This window comes from Triticum aestivum, chromosome 7B (assembly GCF_018294505.1).
Source record: "Triticum aestivum cultivar Chinese Spring chromosome 7B, IWGSC CS RefSeq v2.1, whole genome shotgun sequence".
Lineage (NCBI taxonomy): Eukaryota > Viridiplantae > Streptophyta > Magnoliopsida > Poales > Poaceae > Triticum > Triticum aestivum.
Window position 1 is genome coordinate 686,124,160 of NC_057813.1, and position 15,303 is coordinate 686,139,462.

At 42.8% G+C, this 15,303-nt stretch overlaps 1 long non-coding RNA gene across 1 annotated transcript; it reads left to right on the forward strand.

Annotated features, from left to right (window-relative positions):
* The first annotated feature begins 437 nt into the window (after positions 1-437).
* LOC123162499 (uncharacterized) lies at positions 438-14,795 on the forward strand. Its single transcript, XR_006481322.1, has 5 exons — positions 438-970; positions 1,057-1,123; positions 1,553-1,721; positions 2,126-13,931; positions 14,033-14,795. It is a non-coding gene; the product is annotated as an uncharacterized lncRNA (long non-coding RNA).
* The last annotated feature ends 508 nt before the right edge of the window (positions 14,796-15,303 follow it).

Genomic DNA, 15,303 nt, shown 5'->3' on the forward strand with positions numbered 1-15,303 from the left:
CAGCATTTATAATTTTTGTTCATGGTTTTAGAAATTCCGCATGTTTGTCAAAATTTGTTTGGAATTTTGAAAATTCTTCATACTTTTTAATAAATGTTATAAAATTCACAAAATGTTTGTTTTTTGTTCAGGTTTTCTAAAAAATGTTCGAAATTCCAAAAATGGTTCAAATGTTTCAAAAAAATAAGGTTCCCTATTTTTTCAAATTTGTTTGTCAAAATTTGTTTTGGAATCACAAGCTACCATATTTCTTTGAGAAGGCGCACAAGCTACAGTAAGGCGCTGCAGTATTTTGACGATGGTTAGTTGGCTGGCCGCCTGTGCGTCCTGGTGCGATACGATGCGGAGTGCGTCATATAGGACGTCGCCGCCTCCTCTTCTGACCGTTGTTGTTCAACACAGGAAAGGAAAACCCAGCCCAGTAGCCCACGCAATCGTCCGTCTCCCACAGGAAGCAGTCGTCCGTCTCCTCCGTCTCCAACACAATCCGCCGCCGCCGTCTCCTCCCATCCCGTCGCTTCCGCCGTCTGCCGATTGATGAGTGTTTCCCGTTTCTTTGTCCGCCGTCCCTCCCCGCACTCACGCACGCGTACACCCATCTTCCTTGCTCGCCTGGTTCCGTGCTTCGTGTTCGATTCAGAGCGGAGCAGGGGATCCATTGATGTAAGGTTCGGCTTCCGATCCATCCAGGCCGCCGGCCAGTCCACCGAGGGGAGATTCCAAGCTGTCCACGCGAAACCCTAGACGCCGCAGGGATGGAGCATCGCCGCCGCCTCGCCCAGTTCTTGCTCGCCTCAGCTCGCGGGGATGGAGCAGGAGGGCGCCGCCGCACCAGGCCCAGGACGACGGCGCCGTGGACGGCTGGGCGCGGGACGACACGAAGCCCCCCACTCCGCCCCGGCAATCCCCCGAGGCTACGTCTCCGCCGCCGCCTCCGTGCAGCCGCTCGTGCCGACCCTCAACTACGATTGTGAGTGCTCTTCAACCCTCTGTCTGGTATCCATGGATTGTATTGTCATTTGTTTCTGATTGAGCGTCCATCGATGGTGGCAGCAGTGGGGAGGAGGCCTGCCGCGACCTCGACGCTACTCCCGCGACCACAACCACTGCGTCCGCTAGAAAGGTACTAGACCAACTGCACATTCCCCCTCAGGAATCAGAAACAACCATACATGCTGCCATGAACAACCCATACATTACATTGCGTTGTTAGGACCAGCGAATTCATATGGTAGGAACAGGTGGATGCAGTGAAGTGACTAGAGAATTTCAGAATCCAGACTGTTGCTGCTATAGATCTACTCTGCTCCGCCATTCGGTAACTAAATGGCAATGCAGCAGTTGTGTGGTTCACGGTTTATGCAGCAGCTACCCGTTCTTCTACCGATCTGTTGCTCGGTGATCAATTGTGTGTGGTTGTTTAATTTACTGCTCAGTAGCATGCACACCTGAATGCGCTGGGATGACCGAAAAAGTCACATGTTCAGTCAGTTATCCCCTGCCAGCTATGCTTTCCAGCGTTTTCCTTATAATTTCCACATGTTATGTGCAGGCGCATGAATTGGGGATATGTACTTCGGTTTGGGTTTAAAGGGGCAATCTTTGAGCATTTGTATCAACTATTGAGGATCTCAAGTTGACATGGATCGCCCTATGATCAAGTGCATTATGGTGCTATGATGATTGTGACAGAAGATGTTAGCTGCAGAAGCAATCGCTATGTAAGTGTGACGTCTCTTTTGATCCTGCTTTGTTTATTTTTCAAATCATTAATATTTCCATTGCTTTCCTTCTTGCATAATTGCTCTAATCTCTGGAAATTTTGTGCTGATAAAAATTGCTAGTATATGCAGCTGTGGTCATGAAATTGTATTGAGCAGAATATGAAAAAGGTCATTTGATTAATGGAATAGATTATGCCTTAACTCTGTTCAAGACAGGTCTCAGCTGTGATACTGAAATTGTTCTGAGCAGAACAGGAAAATCATTTGATTAATGGAATAGGTTATGCCTTAACTCTGTTCAAGATAGGTCTCAACTGTGATAATGAAATTGTAGTGAACAAAACAGGAAATATGCTATTTTTCTAATGGAATAGATTATGCCTGAACTCTGCTCGTGACAGGTCTCAGCTCCAATATTAAAAATCAGTGCACCTGAATTAGGACACAATTTTTCTCATCTGGAACTGCGCTTTAAGGTGTTTGGTCTGAATGCTACGCTCCTGAATACAATGTGATATAAAAGGTTCATGAAATCACCAGGTATGGAAATGCTTGACCATTTTTGTAAATTACTTAGTACAATATTATCTGTTTGTTTTCTGCATTATTTCCCAGTTCTCTTGCAGTACTATTCAACAACCTATCTTCCTGCCTACTAGATAAAAGAGGGTTTTTGTTTACTTAACATGGTTGCCTGATTAACATAGTCATGGTTTCTGTTAGTTATTTTTTCCACTACCGAAGCAACAATTATCTTCCTACCTACCAGATATACTACTACTTGATTGCTTAGTTACCGGCTTAAGAAGCTCCACGATTCTTTTATATGATATTAAAAAAAATTGAGTTCTAACTTTGTGGAAAGACACGCTAGGTTCTGATGTTTTGGGGCCAATGTTCATTTCTAGAGGCAAATACTCAGATTTCTTAGTGAACTATAATCCCATCTAGATAACCCCCCTCGATATAGCTCCCTTTATTTGCACGACACAATCTAGCATATGACGGTTCTGATTTGGATTGTGAGTGTTTCTCCAAAAACTAGGATTATATACTTGAGAACAAACAAATAACGTTATAAACTTACCTCGAAGCCTATGGGTTGACTGAAGCTTGATAAATAGTTTCAGATGCACTATGGTCTCGTAACAGTAGAAATAAGCTTTGAGGGAAAGAGAACCAAGTATAGGTGACTGCATAGTAGAAGATGTGTAATCGTGTTGCACTATAGTGTCTTTATAGAAGCCGACAAAATCAGAGACATCCTAAATTTTGTTTTTTGTTCTTGTCAGTTAAGAAAAGAAACATTAACTCTTGGATTATCAGTAAGGGAATATGCCTTATTAGCACACTCTTATGGTGGTTATTATGAGCCTTCACAAAGGCAATGTACTTAGAGTCATCGCAGTGATGATCGACATATAGAAGGAGAGTTTGACCACGAGTTGAAAGGTGGACAAGAAGTGTAGGATCATGAGAACTCGCCGAAAACTTGCCGCAATCACCACTGAGACAAAATGCTCAAACTAGGCACGAGGGGTTTGCTTAAGGCCATAAAAGAGCGATGAAGATGACAAACCATGCCATCAGGAGGAGAATACCCAGGTGGTGGGTATATGTAGACCTCATGCAACAAGGAGGAAGAGAAATGGTATCCCACATGCCTATGCGCGCTAGAGCAACAATCTCGTCTACAATCGCATGCTGCTATTCATGGTGAACAAATGCGTCATACTAAGAAGTCGTCTCGAGAAAAGCGACACTAGAATAACCAATAACCATAGGGCCAATAGGCAGAAGCGAGAGAGCTCAGAAGCCATAAGTAGGCCGAGCTTTAGGTGGCGCGTTGCCAACAGGAAAGACCATAGTAGTCGAGGGAGATGGCTCATTAGAAGGATCCACAACACGTGGACCACAAGTGTAGTGAAGAAGATGATAAGGGGGAATCATCGGGGAAACCTCATGGATGAGCGAGGTGAGGTAGCCTCAGGTAATGAACGAGGCGGGGAAGCCGCATGTGGCGGTGTGTGGGGTCTATAACAGTAGTCGAGGGAGATGGCTCATTAGAAGGATCCACAACACGTGGACCACAAGTGTAGTGAAGAAGATGATAAGGGGGCATCATCGGGGAAACCTCATGGATGAGCGAGGTGAGGTAGCCTCAGGTAATGAACGAGGTGGGGAAGCCGCATGTGGCGATGTGTGGGGTCTATAACAGTAGTACGGGAGGATAAGCTGGGATAGGTGGGCGAGGGCAATAAATGAGTGATAAGTGTATCAGGAAAATTGAGGGAAGAAATATCGTCAATGGGGGAGGCCGAAGGAGAGGATGGACTCGGGTAGAAAGGACGAGACTCAATCAGAAGTGACATATCAAGAAATACCCATCCGACGACTAACAAGATCCCAACACCGATAGCCCTTGTGCTTATCGCTGTAATTTAAGAAGACATATTCAACAGATTGATCAAATAGTTTGGTGCGTGAAGAATGTAGCAAACACAACCAAACAAATGAAGTGTTGAGTAGTTAGGAGAGAATGCTCACAAAGACACTCGAGAGGAATGTCGCCCTGTAGAGCCGAGGAAGGATGAATGTTGATGAGATAGGTGGCTACGGTCATCAACGCGCTAGCCGCCTCACGAAGGTGACGATGCTTGCGCTCAACAACCCCATTCTAAGCATGAGCACCAGGACAAGAGAGCAAGTGTGCTTTGCTCAACAAGGAATCTACGCAACAAATGAGAGAGATACACACAAGCAGAATCTGCACGAAAGACATGGATAGTAGTGGAAAACTGGGTATGAACCAAGGTGGCAAACCTTTTATAGATAGATAAGACCTCACTACAAGAAGGCATAAAATATATCGACTTGTGTCGAGAGAAATAATGGTAAAGGTAATATAGTGGCGATGGCCTCCTTTCGAGGCGAAGAGAGTTGGGTCCCAAACATTAGAGTGAACAAGATTGAATGAGGATACGGTAACTGAACGTGTTTACCTAGCAGACAAACTTGACATTTAAAGTTACATTGCGAGACAGATCCTAGAATACCACATCGTTCTAAGGATGAGAGACTAGAGCCACACATGTGACTGAGATGACGACGCCACAGAGTCAGTAGACAAGGTAAGAGAGTCGAAGAGATTGGCGGATGTGGTAGCAGAGGGAAGGCGTAGCCTGGCAAGATTCAGTGGCCGTGCGAGTCACAACGTCGAGGGTCAACACCAAGTAGATCACCCGTGTGCAAATCCTAAATTAGAATAAGAGCCAAAGTCAAGAATATTGGAGTAATAGAAATATTGTTTGTGTTAGGTTCAATGATACATTTGCTTGGAACCCCGGACGGAGTTAAACTTGAGATTGGGCACTTGGATTTGTGATATTTTGATATGAGCTTGAAACTGGAGAATTTTAGGGTGTAGCATGATGAACCTGAGATATATTGAATTTATATAGGTATAGTATGATTAGCATGAATGCAGTATTTGTGGACTATTGGATCATCTTGGATATTACTAGTTGGATTCTAGGTTAAAGATAACTTGAGCAGTTGGATTTGTGATATTTTGACCTAAGTTTGGTAGCTTGTATGGCTATGAGCATGCAGATGATACGATCGTAGTTGGTAGACCGTGATGATTTTGCTAACCCTCCCCAAGAATGTTACAAGTACAAGATCATCATGGGAGGATGATTTGGATTAATTAGAATAGATGACAATTTCAGTGGTATGAGCCTTGTTGGAGCAGCTGATGTTGCTTTTATTATGTTTTTGTGCTCCTTTAGATGCAGAAGTAGGAGGGTAGGACTTATGAAGTGATACTATATTGGTGGATAAATAGATCTTTAATAACATTGAAACTGGAGAACTTTAGGGTAGGACTTATGAAGTTTGGATTTACTTACATGATAGTGATCTTAGAAAAAAATCTGGTGGATAAATAACTTTTAATATTTTGAATCTATAGTCATCTAGTGGAAAGCTTGCTTCATACTGGACTTAGATAACCATGATAATGGGCTTCGTTGAATCATAGTTATGATTTATACTAGATGCACACTTTTAGAGATTTAAACTAGAAAACTTTAGGGTGTAGTATAATCAATTAGAGATATATTGGATTTAATATGAATATAATATGATCAACATGATTCTGAGAATTGATGGAAGAAAGCAAAGATATTGGAGTAATAGAAATGTTGTTTGTGTTAGGTTCAATGATATATCTGCTTGGATTCTAGTTCTAGGTCGGAGTTAAACTTGAGATTGGGCACTTGGATTTGTGATATTTTGACACGAGCTTTAGAACTGGAGAACTTTAGAACTGGAGAACTTTAGGGTGTAGCTTGATCATCCTGAGATGTATTGAATTTATATAGGTATAGTATGATTAGCATGAATGCAGTATTGGTGGACTATTGTATGATCTTGGATATTACTAGTTGGATTCTAGGTTGGAGATAACATGAGCATCTGGATTTGTGATATTTTGACCTAAGCTTAGTAGCTTGTATGCGCCCCATATGGATATGAGCATGGAGAGGATACAAACGGATTGTAGTTTGTAGACTTTGATGATTTGATAGCCCTCCCCAAGAATGTTACAAGTACAAGATCATCATGGGAGGATGATTTGGATTAATTAGAATAGATGATAATTTTAGTCGTATGAGCCTTGTTGGAGCAGCTGACCTTGCTTTTATTATGTGTTTGTGCTCCTTTAGATGCAGTAGGGAAGGAGGCTAGTAGTTATGATGTGATATTATATTGATGGATAAATACATCTTTTAACAATGTTGGAACAGTTTGGATTTACTTAGATGATTGTGATCTTGAAAACAAATCTGGTGGGTAAATAACTTCTAGTATTTGGATCTATAGTAATCCAGTGGAGGCTGAGGTAGTTGGAGAGGGCCGATGAGAAAGCACATGAGAAGCTTTACTCGATCTCCTGAAGACCGACATTGGCGCAAAGGCCGATGCGGCTGACAGGGTTTTCACCCTCTCGCACACCTCCCGTGCATTGTTCATTTCCTGCCAATTCGGCTTGGTATCCTTTCCTTGTTTGCGGGTTCTGGGCCACTGGCTTGATCTGGCATCACACGTTTTCCTGCCGTGTGTCCTTGGCCTTGGCGGTAGGTAACGTCGTGCGCTCGGGCTGTGTCTCGTGGGTTAGCCATTGCGGTGCCAACTGCCTGTGTGGCTATGGCGGCGCCCAGTAAGGAAACATGAGATGTGGGATTGAGGCATCGCACATAGCAACCCGAAGCCAGGCAAAGGATGCCGGTCGGACTGGCAGGAAGTGGATTGCACATGAGGTATGGTGGAAGGGATGAAAACGTTGGTGGGAGCGGATTGTCATTGTCGTTATTCATTGTACTTGGAGCCAAGCATTGAGGGGATGGTGATTGGGGATGTGGGAAGATGGTTGGATCATAGTTATGATTACTACCTTTAGAGATTGAAACTGGAGAACATTAGGGTGTAGTATGATCAATCGGAGATATATTGGACTTATATGAGTGTAATATGATCAGCATAATTGTGAAAATTGATTAACTATTACATCATCTTGGATTGATATAGTAGGAAGAAAACAAAGATATTGGAGTAATAGAAATGTTGTTTGTGTTGGGCTCAATGATATTTCTGCATGGATTTTAGGTTGGAGTTAAACTTGAAAATGGACACTTGGATTGTGATATTTTGACATGAGCTTGAAACTGGAGAACTTTAGGGTGTAGCATCATCAACCTGAGATGTATTGGATTTATATAGGTATAGTAATCATCAGCATGAATGTGGTATTGGTGGACTATTGGATAGACTTGGATATTACTAGTTGGATTCTAGGTTGGATTTGTGATATTTTGACCTAAGCTTAGTAACTTGTATGTGCCCCATATGGATATGAGCATGGAGATGATACAAATGGATCGTAGTTGGTAGACTCTAATGATTTTGCTAGCCCTCCCAAATAATGTTACGAGTACAAGATCTTGGGAGGATGATTTGGATTAGTTAGAATAAATGACAATTTCAGTGGTATGAGCCTTGTTGGCGCAACTGATCTTACTTTTATTATGTGTTTGTGCTCCTTTAGATGCAGTATGAGGAGGGTAGTACTTATGAAATGATATTATATTGGTGGATAAAAGCCCGATGCGGCTGACAGGGTTTTCACCCTCTCCCACACCTCATGTGCATTGTTCATTCCCGCTGATTCGGCTGGGTGTCCTTCCCTTGTTTGCGAGTTCCGTGCCAATGACTTGATCCGGCATCACACGTTCTCCCGCCGTGCGTCCTTAGCCTTGGCGGTAGGTAACGTCGTGCTCTCGGGCTGTGTCTCGTGGGTTAGCCATTGCGGTGCCGACTGCCTGTGTTGCTATGGCGGCGCCCAGCAGGGAAACACGAGATATGGGATTGAGGCATCGCACATAGTAACCCAAAGCGAGGCAAAGGATGTCGGTCGAACTGGCAGGGAGTGGATTGCACCTGAGGTATGGTGGAAGGGCTGAAAATGTTGGTGGGAGCGAACTGTCATTGCCGTTATTCATTATACTTGGAGCCAAGCGTCGAGGGGATGATGATTGGGGAAGGTGGGAAGATGGTTGGATCATAGTTATGATTACTACTAGATTCACACCGTTTGAGATTGAAACTGGAGAACTTTAGTGTGTAGTATGATCAATCGGAGATATATTGGATTTATATGTGTAATATGATCTGCATGATTGTGAAAATTGATGGACTACTACATTATCTTGGATTGAACTAGTAGGAAGAAAACAAAGATATTGGAGTAATAGCAATGTTGTTTGTGTTAGATTCAAATGTTTAATGATATATGTGCTTGGATTCTAGGTCGGAATTAAATTTGAGATAAGGCACTTGGATTTGTGATATTTTGAAAGCTTGAAACTGGAGAACTTTAGGGTGTAGCATGGTCAACCTGAGATGTATTGGATTTATATAGGTATAGTATGATTAGCATGAATGCGGTATTGGTGGACTATTGGATGATCTTGGATATTACTAGTTGGATTCTAGGTTGGAGATGACTTGAGCACTTGGATTTGTGATATTTTGGCCTAAGCTTAGTAGCTTGTATGTGCTCCATATGGATATGAGCATGGAGATGAAACAATTGGATCGTAGTTGGTAGACTTTGATGATTTCGCTAGCCCTCCCCAAGAATGTTACAAGTACAAGATTATCATGGGACGATGATTTGGATTAATTAGAATAGATGACAATTTCAGTGGTATGAGCCTTGTTGGAGCACCTGATCTTGCTTTTCTTATGTGTTTGTGCTCCTTTAGATGCAGTAGTGGGAGGAGAGTAGTACTTATGAAGTGATATTATATTGGTGGATAAATAGATCTTTAATAACCTTGGAACAATTTGGATTTACTTAGTTGATTGTGATCTTGAAAAAAAATCAGATGGATAAGTAAATTCTAATTTTTCAATCTATAGTGATCTAGTGAAAGCTTGCTTTATACTGGATGATAACCATGATAGTGGGCTTGTTTGGATCGTAGTTATGATTTGTACTAGATGCACACCTTTAGAGATTGAAACTGGAGAACTTTAGGGTCTAGAATGATCAATCAAACATATATTGGATTTATATGTGTAAATATGATCGGTAGGATTGTGAAAATTGATGGACTATTACATCATGTTGGATTGAATTAGTAGGTAGAAAACAAAGATATTGGTGTAATAGAAATGTTTGTGCAAGGTTCAGTGATATTTTTGCTTGGATTCTAGGTCGGAGTTAAACTTGAGATTGGGCACTTGGATGATGTTTTCACATGAGCTTGAAGCTAGAGAAGTTTAGGGTGTAGCATGATCAACTTGAGATGTATTGAATTTATATAGGTATGGTATGATTAGCATGAATGCGCTATTGGTGGACTATTGGATCATCTTTGATATTACTAGTTGGATTCTAGGTTAGAGATAACTTTTGATTCTAGGTAATAGTTATGACGTGATACTATATTAGTGGATAAATACATCTTTGATAACTTTGGAACAACTTGGATTAACTTAGATGATTGTGATCTTCAAAAAAAATCTGGTGGATAAATAACTTATAATATTTGGATCTATAGTAATGAGGGCAGGCCTGGCGCAGTGGTGAAGTCCTCCCCACTTGTGCCAAGAGGTCCTGGGTTCGAACCAGCCTCTCTGCATTGCACTTTGCAGGGGTAAGACTAGGTTCCTATAATCCCACCCCAGACCCCACCTTGTGTGGGAGCTTCTATGCACTGGGTCTGTCCTTTCCTTTTATTTGGATCTATAGTAATCTTGTGGAGGCTGAGGGAGTTGCAGAGGAGCGATGAGAAAGCACATGAGAAGCTTTACTCGATCTCCTGAAGATCGACATTGCCGCCGTGCAAATCCCTATGGGGCTGACAGGGTTTTCACCCTCTCCCACACCTCATGTGCACATTCCTGCCGATTCGGCTTGGTGTCCTTCCCTTGTTTGCGAGTTCTGTGCCAATGACTTGATCTGGCATCACACGTTCTCCCGCCGTGCGTCCTTGGCCTTGGCGGTAGGTAACGTCGTGCTCTCGGGCTGTGTCTCGTGGGTTAGCCATTGCGGTGCCGACTGCCTGTGTGGCTATGGCGGCGCCCAGCAGGGAAACACGAGATGTGGGATTGAGGCACCGGACATAGTAACCCGAAGCCAGGAAAGGATGCCGGTCGGGCTGGCAGGAGCGGATTGCACATGAGGTATGGCGGAAGGGATGAAAACATTGTTGGGAGCGGATTGTCCTTGGAGCCAAGCGTCGAGGGGATGGCGATTGGGTAAGGCGGGAAGATGGTTGGATCATAGTTATATTACTACTAGATGATTGGATAGCCTATATGTGTCCCATATGGACATAGCATGAAGTTGATACAAACGGATTGTAGTTGGTTGACTTGATGATTTTGCTAGCCCTATCCAAGAATATTACGAGTACAAGATCATGGGAGGATGATTTGGATTAATCAGAATAGATGACAATTTCAGTGGTATGAGCCTCGTTGGAGAAGCTGACCTTGCTTCTATTATGTGTTTGTGCTCCTTTAGATACTGTAGTAGGAGGGTATCACTTATGAAGTGATTTTATATTGGTGAATAAATAGATTTTTAGTAACCTTGGAACAATTTGGATTTACTTGTGATTGTGACACAGCGGTGGATAAATGACTTCTAATTTTTGGATCTATAGTAATCCAATGGAAACTTGTTTTGACTTAGATAACAATGATAGTGGGCTTGGTTGGATCATCGAACATATAAAGGATGAGCGGGGTGCTAGGCACAACCGCTGTCTCCACGTAGGCTATGAATAGTGCCGGCGAAGTGAGCGTTGCGTCCCGCGCGAGTAGAGAAGCGAGAGACCTAACCCGTCTCCCCCGCAACCCCTGCCTCCTCTCCCGCCGCCGCCGCCGCCGCACCCCCTTCTCCCCTTCTCCATGCTCGCCGCTGCCGGCACCGCGTCCGCCGCTCCCCCGCCTCGAGCCAAACACCGCCATGGAGCCTCCGCTCCCTTGCCTCGAGCCACCCCGTGCCTCGTTTGCCTCCTCTCCCCCCTCTCCCTCGTCTCCTCTCCCGCCCCGCCAGCCCCTTCTCTCCTTCCCCGCGCAAGCCAGCCCCGGATCTGGAGGAAGAGGAGAGATGCGGGTTCTGGAGGAGGAAGAGGAGATCTGGGCCTCGCGGCGGTGGCTCGACCGATGCAAGGTGATGACAAGTTGCCTCCTCTTGCACGCCCTCTCCCTCGCCGCCGCCACGGCCTCTCCCACCGCTCATCTCCACCTCCTCCCACTTTCCCTGTTGCTCACATCCCTCTCAGTCCATGGCTTCCGGCGCATCCCCTCGCGGCGGCCACCACTCCTTGTCTCCTCCCAGGTTCTCGATCTGGAGGGCGGGCCGCCAAGAAAGCCGGCTCCGTCTTGCTCTCGCACCACTGTCCATCCACCCGAGAAGCCCGTCCACACACCTGTCATTCACGCCCCTCCTCCTCGGCTCGTTCTCATCTCTGTCAGGCAGATGAGCTCCTGCTTCCTCTCTGTCTCCCTTTGATTTTGTGCTTGTGCTGTACTGTGTGTTTGTGCAGTTGCTTTGTGAGCTACAGCTACTACTTGTGCTGCTAGATGTGTGTGCTGGTTCTGGTGCTGCTAGCTGCTGCTGGTTGCTTGTGTTGCTGGTATGTGTTACACTGCTACTACCTGTTGCTGGTTGCTTCTTTATTTGGTTAATTGTGACACTGAAAAGCCTTTTGTGAAAAGCAAAAATTATTGAGAAGGCTATGAGCTGATGAGATGACCTTCATTTTCAATTTCTTATTTAATAATTGATGAAGGATATGTCATATATTCAGTTGCTAACATTTTCTCTGTGGTGTATGTACCTATTGTTCATTGCATTCGAGGGAGAGGAAAACAAGAGTAAGAGAGCCTTGGGACACGACGGCAGTAGCACGCAGCGCCAGGTCAAGCGCACCGACCTCGACGACAAGAGACCAACCAGTACACTTAACAAGAGTAAGAGAGCCTTGGGACAACACTGGATGAGGGCAGGATTTTATTTCCCCATCGTGTCTGATGATGTGTTCATGAGCTAATTTGTTCTTATAGTGGTTCCAATTTTATTTCTATCTCGCAGGATTTTGTTGCAACGACACAGTGCTGACAATTTTTCTTTTTGGAATTTGTCAATGAAATTCTGCTCGATCATGTAACCTTTTGTTTGGATTGTCGGCCGCCTTGTCTATATTTGTAGATACTGATTTTGTTGTTTGCTTAATGGCTCATTATTTCACAGGATGTTGGGGCTCGGGCAAGGGAGGCTGCGCTCAGTGCAGTACTGCGGTCTTTTACTGCCCTTCACTGTTAATTAAATATATATTATCTTCATAGCTCATACAGTTTTAGGCTTTTAGCAGTATGAAAAGTCACAGATAATGTGATGGCGACATTTGGGCTTATACAAGTGTTAGTTGTCAGTCTCTGCCCGCATGCATTTGAACTTGCCTTGGCCACGATCCTTAAGCTTGTCAAAAGTTGTGGATCGATAGGCATTGACAAAAAAATATAAGCTCTATGTTCTGAAATACAGGTAGAGCAGCTGCTATAGCACCCCTAGGGAGATTGCATTGATTGATTCTCATCGTATATATAACTCAACTATTTAAAGTATTCTATATACACTGAAATCGTGCTCATAATTTTTTAAAGTATTCTATATGCACTGAAATCGAGCTCATAATTTTTTTTATCATGTACCTTTTCTGCTAAAGATCATTACACTTCTCTTCAATACATCAATGTTACTTCCAAAGCAGAGTCCCTCCTAGAGGACAGTTTCTTTTATCAGAAGGGTGAGTGTGTTGTATATTTTTCTGTCCACTAAATCAACTACTTCTGGTTACATATTGTGACAGAATTAAGTAGGCATATGCTTATTCGTTGATTCTTATACCGAAACTGAATTGGTATTGTGTTAATACATTATAGTCATCCTTGAAGGACATGTGTTTTATTGCCATGCATGCTTAATGATTGCTTGCTGAAGCATTGGTCCTAATTTACCACGGGTTTGGCGTTGCGTTTTCTTTTTGTATATGGTTGCTGCAGTGGCCATTGAATAATGATTCTATCCATTAGTAGTATCTTGTCATTATGAAAGTTTGTGTATTTTTTGTACATATGAAGGTTTGTGTATTTTGTTCTCAGCTGCGTTGCTACATATAAATTTGAGGCAAATGATGATACGGTTCAGACTCACACTTTTCTGATTTTATCTTGTCATTATGAAGGTTTGTGTATTTGTTTTTGTTCTGCATATAAATTTGAGAATGATTTTATGGTTCAAAGAGACAGTTTAATCATATTTGAGCTGCCAGCTTGCTTCAGCCATGTGATATCGGAGCCCGAGGTTGACAGTGGCCAAATGACTGAACTTGTTCGCAACATTAATAGTAGTACTCTTGATAAACATAGCATTCCTGACCTTTTTGTACCGTTCGCCTGTTTGCATGTTTATAACAGGGGAATTAGTCCAAGTGTTATTGGTTCACTTGCTACAGGTGGAATATATCTTTGGTGTTATTGAATCTTTAACCAAGACATGGCTGGAGGCTGGAGCACACTAATCCTGATCGAATAGGTCATCTCACTTTATAGGTGGAGTAATTGGTGAGATTTTTTCGGTCTCTTGTATTTTACTTTCCAGAAAATCTGCATGATGGTACTCAAAATTTATGAATGGTTTTATTGGTATGTCATGGTGTGGATAGAGATGATGTTCAGTAGACTCCCTCATCATCTTGCCAGTGCTATTGATCGCTCACAGCTTGAATCTGAATGTGCTTCTTCCAGTGTATGCTCCCTCTCTTTGGTTCATTAGCCTCCCAAGACTACTTTGGTATGAAAGTAAAGCCTTCACTTACTGCCAGTGTAATTTTGGCTATTTTTTTAATTTCATTAGACATATACGTTTCTGGAGTGATCTTCATAACATACGCAGTCAAATTTGTTTTTCTCATAAGTTGGATCATCGCATAACTTATTGGTGGTTGCACTAGCTGAGCTTTATTATAAGTTCTGGTGCACATTGTATATCATGGATAAAGTGTATGTAATCTTCTTGGTGAGTAGGTTTTAGAATGATATAAAATTTAAATAATTGAGCTAGCATTATAATGCTTCAGGTTTTTTCTTTCAATCAATTAACTTTGGACTGCTCACTAATTGGTGCCCATGCATGTTCTGTTTTAGTTTTTTCACTTTATTAAACATACAAGTTTCTGGAGTGATCTTCATAACATACAGAGTCAAATTTGTTTTCTCACAAGCTGGATCATCGCATAACTTATTGGTGGTTGCACTAGCTGAACTTTGTTATAAGTTCTGGTGCGCATTGTATATCATAGATACAGTGTATGTAATCTTCTTGGTGAGTAGGTTTTAGAATTATATAAATTTTAAAGAATCGAAGCTAGCATTATAATGCTTCAGGTTTTTTCTTTCAATCAATTAACTTTTAACTGCTAACTCCGCCTATGTCTTCTAGGCATAGCCGGTCCCAAGCCCGGGTAAAGGAGGAGGGTTGTGATAGGCTTGGCGAGCCAACGTAAAAACTAGCCAGTCCCATAGGTATGAAACCGATTTGAGCGAGAGTAGTATTAGGATGGGTGACCTCCTGGGAAGTCCTTGTGAAAGAGTTTCATATCTAAGGGTTGTGATAGGCTTGGCGAGCCAACGTAAAAACTAGCCAGTCTTTTGGGTATGAAACCCATTTGGGCGAGAGTAGTACTAGGATGGGTGACCTCCTGGGAAGTCCTCGTGAAAGGGTTTCATATCTAGCCTACCCCAACTTGTTTGGGATCAAAGGCTTCGTAAGTAAGTAAGTAAGTAACTTTTAACTGCTCACTAATTGGTGCCCACACATGTTCTGTTACAATTGAAGGTAATTTACAAGAAACGGTAGATGTTTTAGTTTTAGGAAATATATCAAAATAAAATCTGTGGTCAATCTAGGTTGTACTAATATATATGTTTTTAAGAG